Source organism: Myodes glareolus, chromosome 4 (assembly GCF_982192425.1).
Source record: "Myodes glareolus chromosome 4, mMyoGla1.1, whole genome shotgun sequence".
In the NCBI taxonomy this organism is placed as follows: domain Eukaryota; kingdom Metazoa; phylum Chordata; class Mammalia; order Rodentia; family Cricetidae; genus Myodes; species Myodes glareolus.
Genome location: NC_142029.1, coordinates 100,338,747 through 100,353,559, shown reverse-complemented (window position 1 = coordinate 100,353,559; position 14,813 = coordinate 100,338,747). Strand labels below are relative to the sequence as shown.

Sequence of the window (14,813 nt, the reverse complement as noted above, 5' to 3'; positions counted from 1 at the left end):
AGACTGTGAGAAGAGTGACCTTGTCGGGCGAGCAGCAATGATGCCCAGACTCCCACGGGAGACTGTAAAGGCCACAGCGTCCCATAAAGAGGAGCCTTCATCCCAGGCCTCTGCCTAGAGAAACTGACTCACAGGCCTTTCCTGGACGTCTCAAGATGGAATCGTGCCATGCAGTGTAGCTTACTTCCACAAGCCCAGTTCTGCTGTTAGTCCAGGGGGCCTTGACAGGGCTGAATATTTATCTATTTATTATGTTTTATCTATGGCTTTGGGGTCTGAACCCAGGGCCTTTCACATGCTAAGCAAGCATGATTGCCTGAGCCCTGACCCTGCTCTGACAGTTACACTGTGTGTGTGGATCCCTGTGAGCCTGCAGTGTCCCGATGTCACGTTTGTTTGTTTCTGCAGCATTTCTGGTTTAAATGAGGTGGGGGAGCCCCTGTCCCCATCACTTCACCTCCAGCTGGAATAGAACACAGGGTCTCGGGAGAAGGATGTGAAGCTGCTTCAGGAAATGGTAGTTCAAGTAAGAGTGCCCTTGAACAGTGGGCCTCGGCAGCCTGTCCACCGCTGCTCACCTCCTTTTCAGGAACACCTCCCTACTGCAAACCGCGGGGTATGCCAGGAGGAGATGGTCGCCATATCATGATGCTGACTGGCTAATGTCCCTGACCCTCCAGACAGCCCTCTGAGCTCACAGGTTGCCTGAAGTGCTGACTAAAGGTCTTCTCTCCTCTTGCATCACTCAGCTCCTGAGATTGTGGACCTGCTGCTGCCCGTGGATGTCTGTGCTCAGCTTCTCTCCTGAACAGCCCTGCGGAACCCTCTCCCACTCACCGTCTGCATTTTCTGAGATAAGGGATCTCTCTGTCAGCACCAGACTGGCCTGAAACTCACTGTGTAGCCAGGCTGGACTTCCCACTCAAAGGTCATCCTGCCTCAGCTTCTGGAGTGCTGGGGTTGCAGGTGTGAGCCACTACTCCTGACTAAACTCTTTAGTAAGTTTACCAATGTTTCACCTTTTTTTTTTTCCTAATCACTGCTAAGTTGTTTGCTCTGTGTGCTCACTGCACAGTTGCTTGCCCTATCCTCCCAGCAGCAGCTGCCTCCCTGAGGTCTTCCTGCCTTTCTTGCAGGCTCTCCCCCTTTTTTGCAGAAATCCACTGTTCTATAGCACTGGGGTTGTGCACATCTGGGGTCATATCTGGGGTCATGCTGCCTCCCTATGGAACCTGGCACGGGCCCTTTAGACATTAGAGGGGGAACAAAGGCTTGATTCCAGCCTGTTGCTCCCTGATACAGTATCACCAGGCTTCTTAAAGTAACTAAGAAGCCTACCCCTTGTTACCTTGCATCCCTGTGACATGTCTGGAGGCACTGGCTGGTCACGTGATATTTAGTGTGCAGCTGGTGTGTCAAGACCTCTTGTGGTTGCATAGGCTTCCTGGGCCATCCTTTTTCCTACCATATTTTACTTGTGTTATCTGGAGTGAGTCTGTGCAGGGCTGCATATGGTAAACAACCTCTTGACACCAGCTGTATTAAAGAAAGAAGAATCTAAGATTCATACTTAAGGATACATGCCAGAGTATGATGATCAGGCCAGCAGTAATTGCCTGGCTGGAAGTGGACACATCACACATGTCCTTTCATGCTCTGCTCTGCAGGTCTGAGGAGAGACAGACTTCCTTAACTGGACAGAGCTTTTTTCCAGCTCACTCAGCGCTTTACCCTAGCTATATACAGACGTGAAAATAGGCTCGTGGTCAGAGTTTTAGACAAAGGTGCAAGCAGATGCACACATTTAGAACAATTAAACGGACAAGCCAGGGCAGCTCAAATGGAGTCCATTGCATCCATGAGTCTGCTGTTTTCAACAGGATAGCTCTCATTGGTAAGCCTGCTAGTGGACACAGAGCAGAGGCCCCATAAATGCTGTGTGCCTCTGTTTCAGCCCACAAAGGGAGCCCATTGCTTCCTGGTGTGGGAGAATTGTCTGTATTCTGTCAATCATGTTTTAAATAAAACACTGATTGGCCAGTCAAGAGGTGTAGGCGGGAAAGCCAGACAGGAAGTGGAAATGATGCAAGGAGAGCAGGAGAATTCTGGGAAGGAGGAAGCTGATTCCTCCCACTCCTACCCAGATCACCAAAGCAGCAGGATGTGATCTGCCCCACTGATAAAGGTACTGAGCCACATGGCTAAAATAGATCAGAAAAATGGGTTAATCAAGATGAGAGAGTTAGCTAATAAGTAGCCTGACCTAATGGGCCAATCAGCTTATAGAGATCTCCTGTGTGATTGATTTTTCTTTGGAACTAAACAGCTGGGGGAACTGGGCAGGACAGAAAACCCCCAACAAACAGGCCCCCTCAAGTTACTGAATGGTGCCCAACATGGGGCACTGTATCCACACAAAGCCTGAGAAAGCTTGGGAAAGACTAGAATAAAGCATTTTGGTTTTCATCCGTAGCAGGAAAAAAGCTGCACTGTTTTAAAATGCTGGCTTTCTGGGCCGTCCTGCCAGGGAAAACTCTTGACTTTCAAGCAGGCAGTCTGGATTATGGATACAATGTTGCAGCTTGCTTCCTGGCAAGGACCTTGAAATGACATAGGAGCTTTTGAGTCTTGTCTTCTCCATATTTCTCAGCAAATTAAAGACCCATGTGGTCAGAAAAAGAGAGATATACAGTAAAGAGAGATTCAAAGAGTAAAATATGAGTACTATTAGTACATACTGGGTAAATTGTGGACTATGCTTGTTCCACAGATCTGGACTGTTGTGTGGGACTCTGTTGGTATCCTAGGGCTGTCTTACCACTGGGGTCAAGCCAATCTGGATGGTATTTGCTGCCACCAGGGGCCGTGGTGACATCCTGATATAACTGTTGCAAGGACCATGTCTGAACCCAGAGTCCTACCTCAGTTGGGGACTGTATTGAAGTCCATGGCACACATTGGTAGCAGGGCACAGAAGGAGGCCTAAAGTCTGGGCCACAATCTGTGGCCTTGTTGGGGTCTGTGGCCCATGATGGAACCAGGGCTATTTACCGTGCTGCCATCTGGGGTCATGGTGTGATCCAGACCCAGACCTCTATCCGGGGGATGTCTGGGTCTGTGGTCTGGCTGAAGCTGGGATCTGTGTTGCTATCTGTGGCCTGTGTCACCTTAGGGGACATGAGAGTCATGCATGATGTAGGGCCATGCTGAGCTGCTCCACCCTATACCTGAACACTTCGGCACGAGATCTGGCTCTGACACTCACAGAGTGCTGGCCACTTGCCATAGGCCAGTGTAACTCGAATAATAAAAACCCAGAGACAGATATTGGGGTTCAAACTGAAGATTACAAAAGCAAAGCAGCCAAACCAGTAGAAAGCGATTACTGCTAAAAAATCCCCAGACCGAGAGAGAACGAGTTCTGTCTCATCCCATCTTATATCTCTCTCTAGTACTGGGATTAAAGGTGTGAGCCATCACCACCTGGAACTGTTTCTACCATGATCTTGTGTAGCCCAGGGTAGCCTTGAACTCACAGAGATCCATCTGCCTCTGCCCGCCAAAACCTGGGATTATACTTATGTGACATTACTGCCTGACCTTGTTTAGCACAATTTTAACATTTGACATTTGATTTTTCCTCAAACTTCTGGAAATCACTTCTCCTAGCCATGCCTCATCATGTTCATGAGGTTCAATATTAATTGTAACTCAGCTCCATTCCTCCAAAGGTGGACCTTGCCTATAACATCCTAAGTATCCTTTTGCAGAGAGAACTGGCTTTCTCCAGAGCCAAATATTCAATTATTATTTGTCTACCTTCTGAATTTGATATCATTCTATTTAGTGCCAAAGTCCATCTCTGTAAGAAATCTGTAAAGGCTTCCCTTGGGTGCTGTAGAACTTTAGTAAACGATTCCATTTTCTTTCCTATTTATCAGCTGCCACCTAAACTTCAGAAGTACCAGGGCTCCAGACTGGCTGGTTCTGCCTTCAGGCAGCACCTCCCCACCCTCCACAAGTGCTTTTCCAGACAGCTGGCTCATTCTCTCTCTCTCTCCACTGTGGGTTGTGCGCTCTCCCAGAACCCCCTTCTGTGGCTGCTGTCAATGTCAGTAGCTGATCTGAAATCCAGTCAGGCTTTTACTTCCTACACAGCAGCAATAAGCCTCACATCTTCATCAACATCGTCAGAAGATTTGGTAAGACAATTCGGAATTCTTAAAGAGATAATCAGTTAAAAGAGACTGCTTTCCCCTCATTTAAAAAAATGGGAAAACCCATTACAATGTAGGTATTTGGGTGTCTCATGACAATATGCTAGACAGTGTGAAAATGGACCAATTAAATGAAAGCATATCTAATTTAGATGGGATTATATCATGTCAATTGTAAACGTTATCAGCATTATCATTTTTGTCTTATTACTAAGAAAGGTGATTCATCTGAGTGCTAAGATACAGGCGTTAGAGAAATCTAATAAAACAGATCACAGAGTTATTCAAATCCAGACAGAAGAATTTAATAGTCAATTTTAGAAATGTATTATAAGAATAGAAACGAACATAAGGTTTTCAGGTAACCAACCTTAATATATCCATAACCTTAGAGGAATTGCCAAAGGTCAGAAGCTCTGTTACGGCTGACTGGACTCCTGTGCCAATGTTGAAATGAATAAACAAACAGGAAAAAGATGGAAGATGCTCTCTTACAAACTAACACGATTAATAAAAGAAGAAGCAGGGTGGGGAGAGAAAGGTACCATTAGCACCTGGGGCAGTGATGACTCCTGCATGGAGACTAACATCTACAGGAAACACTGCAAGAAACTCTATGGTTGTATTTCAGAAGAAATATCTCCCTGATGCTGATACCATACAGTGGGAAACTGCAGGTGCCACGGGTCCCTAGACAGGACCAAGAAGCAGAGATGCCAACGGAATAGAAAGGCTACTGGGCATGGTTGTGTTTAATGTTCTTGCTGAACCCCAGTGTAACTGAAGAAAACGGCAGAGGAGTGCAGTTCTGGGACATCCTACAGGAAGAACCAATGGACTTTGTTCACCAAGGCCAATGTTGGGGAGGTAAGCTGAGGAAGGACAGGGGACCTGTCTCAGACTAGAGCACACTAGGGAGATGAAAGGACACAAGGCGACTCTGGACACACAACAGGGAAAGTTGCAAAGCTCTGATTGGGTCTGTGACTCATTAGCAGCATCACATTGATGTCTATTGCCTGGGCTTGTGCTTAGGGCTCTGTTATATGAGATGCTGTGAGGAAGCGGGAGTATTGTCACTCTCTGCTCTATGTGTATAGCCTTTTTGTTGGTCTATCATGCAGGAAAATGTGTGTGTGTGTGTGTGTGTGTGTGCGTGTGTGTGTGTGTGTGTGTGCAGGAGCCCGTGTGCATAGTGTACGTGGAAGTCAGAGGACAGCCTCAGCGGTCATTTCTCAGGTGCCACCTACTTGTATTTACAGACAGGGCCTCTCATTGGCCTGGATGTTGCCACACAGGCTACACTGGCTGCAGTGCACTCCTGACTGAGCTATTTCTCAGCTCCTGTCCTAGCATTATTTCAGAATACAAAAATCGAAGGGAAGGTGGATTAAGTCCATGGCACGGAATTCATTTGGCATGCATGTGTCCTTGACCACCAAATATACAGGAGGTTTGGTGCCCAGCACCCTGTAGGTACATATCGAGATGAACCAATGATTTTGTGGAAGATGGGTTCTGACCCCTGAGGCTTCAGGGCTAAACTCCAAGGTGCTGACATCCATTTGGAAGCACTCATCTGTGGTCTGGCCACTTCTCCTCAAAGAAACCACAGTACCCCAAGGAAGTTGAAGCAGGAGAGGATTTATTCCCTAAAACACAAGGAGATGCGGGCTACATATAAAAAGAGCTTCCTCATGTTGGTCAAACCTGCCCTTTCCTTGCCCTAAGAAGAAACTTAAATAACTTTGGGAAAGTTTTCTGAGTTGTGTTTGAAGGAACTGAGGAAATGCCATCATAAATTTTCTCCCTTTGGAGTTCCCACAGAGGGTATTTATAAATGGAGACTGCTTTCATTTCCTGGATAACAAGATGTGAATAATTACACAAAACTATATTAATTATAACAGCGTTTGTCCAATGGCTAAGGCATAGTCCTAGCTAGCTCTTACATCTTAAGTTAATTCATTTTTATTAATCTGTTTATCACCATGAGACTGTGGTACTGGTAAGGTTCTGGAATCATTCTCCTTCTGTAGCTACGTGGCATGTGACTCGATCAGCATTCTTTTTCCCTGTATTCAGTTTAGTTTTCTTACCTAGGTCTATTTGCCCTGCCATTAGCCAAAGCTGCTTCTTTATTAACCAATGGTAATAAAACATATTTACAGCATACAGAGGAGAATCCCACATCATCTCCCCTTTTCTGTCTAAATAAAAAGGAAAGTTTTAAGATTAACATAGTGAAATTACATATACAAAACAGTTATCAAGCAAGAATTATAGTTACAATATTTAGTCTATTTACATTTGGCAAATTAAGTTAAATAATTGATCATTTATCCTATCTATGAGGGTCCAAAATTTTATATCTAATTTATCTTTTTCAAAGTCTGTCTTCAACTCCATCGAAGACCTAAGAAGGATGTAATAATATTTAAATAAACAGAAGTGCACTGTAAGCAACTTCCAAAGTTCTAGAAATGACAGAAACATCTCACTGCCTGGATAATCACCCAAGGTTTTTTTTTGTATTGCTGGGGTATCCATATTTAGCCTATAGGCCAATAATATCTGGCAGACTTTTCAGTGAAGTAGGAAATTTGAAGATCTTTTCTGCTACATTGGCAGTTTGTCAGTCACTTTCTTCTATATCCTACTGAATGTCTGGCAGTTTCTCTGGTGGAGCAGGAATCCTGAAGTAGTGTCTCACCTTCTTTTGGCAAGTTCAGCAGTCATTTTTCTACGGATCCTGCATGTCCAGTTTATATAGCATATTGTCAAGCAGTCCAGGCAAGAATAGTTTCTTGCCTAAATGGCTAGCTTTGTCACATTGAGGGCAAATTCCATGACAAGTTTCTTCAATGCCCACCTACCATTGGCAATAAAACTAATTCACAGCATACAGAGTAGAATCCCACATCAGATACTTGGGAAAAAGTCCATGCAGGAACCCACCAAAAGACTCCATCAACATAGGTTCCCTGCCTTGTGAATCCCACCAACCACAGAGGGCTAACTTGGACACGGGACAGAAGACTGGAGTTAAAATCCACCCAGATGGTCACCTGGAGCCTGACACACACCTAGATCATCACATAGCATTCTGGAGACTCATTCTTCTAGAAGTTTATTTATTTTCCTCCCTATTGCTCCCCCTGCCCAGGGAAGGCAGAGAAGCTTCCAGATCCATCTAGGATTAGGGATACCTGCTTTGCTTTCATGACAACATTGTTAATCCTCCATCCATTAATAAGTCTACCATTCACTTACAGACCCCCATGCTGGAACCTGTTGTGTGTTGTTCTTGCTCTTTTAGCTTTTTGAGTTTGCACACTACCCTGATCCCCAAAAAACACATGGAGGATTATTCTTACTTATGAATGCCAAGTCTTAGCTTGGCTTGTTTCTTGACAGCTTTTCTTAAATTAACTTGACTACCTTTTGCCTCTTGGCATTTATTTTTCTCTTTTTGTATACCTATCTTTGCTTCTTTCTTCATGGCTTATGTGTAGCTCGATGCCTGGACCCTGGTGTCCTCCTGTCCTGTTTTCCTTCTCCTTGTTCTCTCTTCTCCCAGATTTCTCCTTCTATTAATACTCTCTGCCTGACAGCCCCACCTATTCTTGCTCCTCCCTTGCTATTGGCCATTCAACTATTTATTAGGACCATCAGGTGTTTTAGACATGCATAGTAACACAGTTTTACAGAGTTAAACAAATGCAGCATCAATAAAAATAACATCTGCAAATAATATTCCTCAACAGGAACCATCACAGTGAGGAGGAAGACTCTTCTGCCTCCAGCAGTTTCATTTGTGGCGTCCCTATGTTCACAAGTTCCCTGTTGTCCTGGCCAGGGGAAGCAGCAGTATTCCTCTTTCCAGACACTCAACAAGCTGACCAGTAAGATAAAGAGTCATCTGGGCATGGTCCCCAACCTGCAATCAGCCCCCGGGAAGTGGAAGCAGAAGGATCACAAGTTCACATTCATCCTTGGTTACAGAGTGATTTGAGGATAGCCTGGGCTACTTGAGACAGAATTCAGAGCCTAAAGGGATTTGTGACAACCACTCTACAAGCTGAGCTATTTCCTTTGGCCTCCACTTTGAGGGTGTTTTTCTTTTCTGTCCTCCCTGACTCTACCCAGTCTATCCAAGCAGATCTGTAGATGGCAGAAAAATATGCAGTTATTTTGGGACAACCTGTTGCCCCCAAAGTGCATTCACGTGACTGAATAAATTAAGGTTGATTGTTTGAAAACTTTGTGGTATCCTTTTCAAATTTTATAGTGCAATACTTTGGTTGGTTCTTCTTTAAATTCCTCTGTCTTTGACTGAATATCCCTTAAGGCTTGCAGCTTATCAGTTAAATGACATTATTTTCTCTAGTAAATTTTTCCTAAGGCCTACATCTTGGCACTCATATTAACCAACATTTTTAGGAATAAAGCAAGAATTTTCAATCTGATAATGTTTATAATTGACATTATTTAAATATCATCTAAGTTAATTGTCCCTCATTTAATTGTTCCATTTTAATTTATCCATTGTGTAATTATACAGAAACCTAACTCCTGCCGTTGTAATATTGTTTGCCATTTTTTGTTTTATTTTTTAAAAGATTTATTAAGTACAAACCTACACAGTTATATAAAATAAGTACAAATATCCTATTCCAACTAGATAAAGTCTTGTATAATAAATAACTTGGCCAAGTCATGAGAGGAAAGTAGCTACATTTATCTAGTCTTCAACCCCATAGAAGATCTGAGAAGGGAAATAATGTTACCTGAGTAATTAGGAAGTGCAATCAAAGAACTTCCAAAACATGCAACAAATCACAGAGACAACTGGCTACCTGGGCAATCACCAAAGACCTATTTGCAGCGTTGAAACAACCAACTTTGACTAAGGCCTAGAATAACTGACAGATTATTTTTAACAGGCAAGAGATTTTTCAAAACCATCTTACCCTGTCATGGCAAGATTTAAAAATTCTGTTTATCCATTTCTGGATACCATTTATTTGTCAGTAGTTGAGGTATGGGCAGTTCCTTGCCCAGAGGCCAGTTTTGTCAAGAAGACAAGCTCCAAGTGGAGTGTCTTTGGTGCTCAACAATCTCTCGGGAATAGGTCAGTGTTGCCAGGAGTGATTGTGTCTCACTACACAGAACTCTAAGATTAAATTAAATGCCATTTTCTACAGCTCTTCGAAGAGGTTGAAGACTATTTATATATAATCTCTATGTATCTAAAGAACCTGATTAGTCTAACCATAAATGACTATAGACATAGATGACTATTTATTCTTAACATGTATCTAACTTAAAGACTAAGAGAATAAACAACTGGGCAATAAATGAGGACAATGACCTCCAAATGTAAACAATAAATATCAATACATAAACAATATATGAGTATCTTAATCAGAGGTAAAAGTGTACACTGCAATATGGTACACATATATCAATACAATATATATCAATACATAAAAAATGTTTTAAACAGGTAGAAGCATGCATACATACAATATTCAATATATGCCAATGTAATTATCTATAAACAATAACTCACAAATACCATTATTATCTATCCAATTATCCATTTTTTTTCAAAAAGATCCCTGAGCTTATAAAATTCCTTTCCCAACTCTCAACCATATACTAATTATAATCAACCCCTAAATATTGTTCCTAAACCTGAGGACAAACTTTGCTGAGAGAGGGGACATCGTCCTCTAGAATTACTTCCAGCTGTCATGGGGGTATGGTTCTTTCTGGAGGATCCTGTGAAAGTAAAATGATGGTTAAATTTCAAGGTCAATATCTTTTAAAATTGCAAATAGTCTCTGAGTATTTTATGGAGGTCTGGCCAGAATGTTGTACAAGATGTGCACCATTTCACTTAACCAAGTTGGAATCATCTGTGCAGCTGATACCTGAAACAGGACTTGTAGCACTATCAGTATCATGACGTCATATCAACCAAGTGGAGTTGTTGTTATGGGGGTCCCATCTTCTTCCTGGAAACTTCAAATGTCAGTGCAGGAAGAACTCATTGTTTATTGTGGAAAACTTCAACATTAATTATATAGACATATACAAACATACATTCAATGAAAGGTATGATAGACATATTCAATGAAAAGTATGATAGATATGAAGAAAAGCAAAGATGTTTTCTAAACTCATATTTCTTTCTGTCTCATATCATGGCTCTTGACATAAGACAGAAACTCCAGAAACTCTGGGTTTTTCTCCTAACAACAGGCTTGGAATTAGAGAGGGACCAAGTCAAGAGTCCAACTCCAAAACCAGCTCTATAAATTCAGAAATATGATTTAGTATATTCCAGAGCTTCATACTCACAGAACCTATTCAGTTTTCTTGATAATCCATATTGGGTAGTTGTTTTTCCATCTGTCAGTATTCAAACATCCAGGGTCCTTTGAATTTTTCAAAAACGAGTGTTTTCCTGTGGAGACAAGAACAGAACCCTGCCCCCATTCTATGTTTTTCTTACCACCTGTATGGTCATCATCATTGTAGATGCTGTCATTTCTCCTTTCCAAGAGGTTTCTTCTCTTCAGATCTAACCTTTATTAATTTTGATGGTATCCACAATTTTTCTTCTCCTGTGGAAACAAGAGCAAAACCCCTTCCCCAACATAGCACATCTCCTGGCTTCCATTGAGAGGTCAGCACATCCTTGATATAAACCAGTTGATTTAGTTCAGCAGACTTTTCCATTATCCAATGTCTTTCTGCCGCTGTTGTTTCCTTCTCATTAGCGTTAAGAAAATTCAAGGCATTTAATAAGGCATTATGTAATCTATTTCTGGGGGCATTTTCCACCCCTTTCTGTTTATTTAACATATCCTTTATAGTTCGATTTGATCTTTCTATGACTGCTTGACCTGTAGGATTGTATGGTATACCTGTAACATGCTTAATATTATAATAAGCAAAAAACTGCTTCATTTTCCTAGAGACATAAGCTGGACCATTATCTGTTTTTATTTGTGAAGGTATACCCATAATGGCCATAACTTCTAATAAATGTGTGATTACTGAGTCAACTTTTTCTGAGCTTAAAGCAGTTGCCCACTGAAAGCCTGAATAAGTGTCAATGGTGTGATATACATATTTTAATTTTCCAAATTCTGCAAAGTGGAACACATCCATCTGCCAAATTTCATTCCTTTTAATACCCTTTGGATTAGTCCCTGCAGGCAATGGTGTTTGGTTATAAAAAGAGCAAGTAGGGCATTTCTTTACAATCTCCTTAGCTTGTTGCCATGTAATGGAAAACTCTTTTTTCAAGCCTTTGCTATTGACATGATGTTTTTTATGAAATTCGGATGCCTGCAGCACACTACCAATCAATAATTGATCAATATCTGCATTACCTTGTGCTAGAGGACCTGGCAGACCCGTATGGGATCGGATATGTGTTATATACATAGGGTAGAGCCTGTTTCTGATCATGCCTTGTACCTGGATAAACAATGAGGTCAGTTCTGTATCATCAGGTATAAATTCAGCAGTTTCAATATGCAAAATAACTCTTTCTGCATATTGTGAGTCAGTAATTACATTAAGAGGTTCTTTAAAATCCCTAAGCACCATAAGGATGGCATATAATTCTGCCTTCTGGACAGAATCATAAGGACTTTGTTCCATTTTACTCAATTCTTCTGATTTGCAACCTGCTTTCCCTGACTTATTAGCATCAGTACAAAATGTACGGGCTCCAGTTATTGGAGCATCACGGACAATTCGAGGAAGGATTCAAGAAGTTCTCTTTATAAAGTTAAGTCTCTTGCTTTTTGGGTAATTATTATTGATTTCTCCCAAAAAATTAGCACAAGCTCTTTGCCATGGTTCATTGTCTTCCCATAACTTTTTTTTATTTCATCAGTAGTGAAAGGCACTATAATTTCTGCTGGGTCTATACCTGCTAGTTGACGAAGTATCAGTTTACCTTTTATAATGAATTCAGAGACCTTTTCTACATATGTTTTCAATTTTTTACTTGGTTTGTGTGGCAAAAAGATCCATTCCAAGATAATATCGTCTCTTTGCATCAAGATTCCTGTAGGAGAAATTCTGGAAGGCAATATAACGAGAATACAACTAAGCTTTGGATTTACCCTGTCCACATGAGCCTCCTGTAACTTTTATTCAACCATTGTCAGTTCTTTTTCTGCTTCAACTGTTAATTCTCTGGGACTGTTTAAGTCTTTATCACCATCCAAGGTTTTGTTTAAGTGAATTATTAGATCAGGTGTTATCCCAACAGCCGGTTGTAGGCTGGAGATGTCTCCTAATAATCTATGAAAGTCATTAAGAGTTCATAACCGGTCTCTCCTGATTTGTGCCTTTTGTGTCTTAATTCTTTGGAAACCTATTTTATAACCTAAATAATTAATAGAATCTCCTCTCTGAATTTTTTCAGGAGCAATTTGCAATCCCCATTTAGGTAACACTATTTTTACTTCTTCAAACAGTTTTTCTAAGGTATCCTTGTTTTGATCAGATATTAAGATGTCATCCATATAGTGGTATATTATAGACTTAGGAAATTGTTTGCATATAATTTTCAATGGTTGGCTTGCAAAATATTGGCACAGGGTGGGAGAGTTTAACATTCCCTGTGGTAGGATGGTCCACTGGTACCTCCTTGCAGGCTGAGAGTTATTATAAGTAGGCACTGTGAAAGCAAACTTTTCTCTATCTTTTTCTTGTAAAGGTATAGTGAAGAAACAATCTTTCAGATCAATAACTATAAGAGGCCATCCCTTTGGTAACAGGGAGGGCAGAGGAATTCCAGATTGCAGAGGACCCATAGGTTGAATAACCTTGTTGACAGCTCTAAGATCTGTCACCATTCTCCATTTACTGGATTTTTTCTTAACAACAAATACAAGAGAATTCCAAGGGCTGGTAGATTCTTCTATATGTCGAGCATCTAATTACTCTTGTACCAGCTGTTCTAAAGCCTGTAACTTTTCCTCAGCTAAGAGCCATTGTTTAGTCCATATTGGTTTCTCAGTCAACCATTTTAGAGGCATGGCTGTTGGTACCTCTGAAGGGCCATCAATTGTGTTGTGTTCTTTACCAGCTCTAATGGCTGGTTTCCGCCATCTGTAATATCTTGTAATATTTTCCTCAGAAATATAGGCTCTAGAAGCAGCAGGAATGTTAATTTATGTATTCCATTGCTGCAATAGGTCACAGCCCCATAAATTCACTGCAATATTGGCTACATATGGCCTTAGTTTTCCTATTTGTTCGTCTGGACCTATACAATTGACCAATCTTGTGCTTTGTCTTACTCGAGATAGGGTTCCAATTCCTAGGAACTGAATATCTACCTCCTGAAGAGGCCAATGCGGATGCCAAGATTCTGGAGTAATGATACTTACTTCTGCACCTGTGCCCAGTAAGCCAGTAATAAATTTGCCATGTACACACACTCTTAGCTGTGGTCTTTGTTCATTTGTAGAAGTCTGCCAGAATATCCGTTTACTTTGTCCTCTTAGATTTCTTGATTCATTCACCACATTTAACTCATCCTTCAGGCTACTATTGCTTTTAACAGCAGGCATGGGGCATTCTAATTTCCCTGAAGAGTCATGTTCTCTGCAGTGACCGGAAATGACTGGACCACATTCGCCATGGGGGCCTGTGAGAGGCCCCTCATTGGGTTTCCCGATGGCAACGGGTTGCCTTGTTTATCTCTTGTTGACCTCCACTCATTCGTCCAATGCCTGCCATTTCCACATCTCCTACATAAACCTGAAGGCTGATTTCTCCTATTCCTGTTATTCCTAGAAGAGGCATTATTCCTGGAATTCCATTGTCTGCAGTCCCTTTTCATGTGTCCCATTTTGCCACAATGAAAGCATTTTGTAATCTGATGTCTCCTTTTACCTTTGGAAATTGCTTCTTGCACCCATGTTTCATTGCCATAATCAAATGTATCAACATTCATTGTATGTAAAACCCATTCATCCAAAGGTGCTGATCTGATCTTTAAAGGCCCCAGGATTCTTTTGCATTCTACATTGGCATTCTCATAAGCCAAAGACTCAATTACTATATTTCTTGCTTCTGGATCAGGTATCCCTATTTGTACAGCCTTAGTTAGTCTTTGTAAAAAGTCACTAAAGGGTTCTCTCTGACCCTGTTTGACCCTGATATATGATTCTACTCTCTGACCTGTGTCTTGAACCCTGTCCCAGGCCCTTAGAGCTGCTGTAGCACATATGGATAAAATGTTTTCATCATAAAGAGCTTGTTCCTGAGGATCAGAGTAAAGTCCTTCCCCTAGAATTTGATCTAGTGAAACCTCAATTCCTTTTGCTGATTCTTGTTGTTGTAAAAGTCTGGCCTCTTGTTTGAATAGGCATTTGAAATGCCATAAACGTCTGTTCTCGAGGACAGCTGACGTTAATTGATTCCAATCTTGAGGGGTGGCCCTGCTGCTCAGCGCCCAGGATTTTAACATCTCCCTAACAAAGGATGAATGTAGTCCATAATTCACAATTGCTTGTTTAAATTCTTTCAGATCATTCATATGTATAGGCTCCC

General features: G+C 41.5%; 1 long non-coding RNA gene across 2 annotated transcripts; it reads left to right on the top strand.

The window, feature by feature from the left end:
• Positions 1-2,039: 2,039 nt before the first annotated feature.
• On the top strand, positions 2,040-8,479 carry LOC148122401 (uncharacterized). 2 transcript variants are annotated; one of them, XR_015737633.1, is made up of 4 exons: positions 2,040-2,185; positions 3,942-4,202; positions 4,849-5,084; positions 7,985-8,479. It is a non-coding gene; the product is annotated as an uncharacterized LOC148122401 (long non-coding RNA). The 2 variants fall into 2 exon arrangements; XR_015737634.1 differs by lacking the exon at positions 3,942-4,202.
• The last annotated feature ends 6,334 nt before the right edge of the window (positions 8,480-14,813 follow it).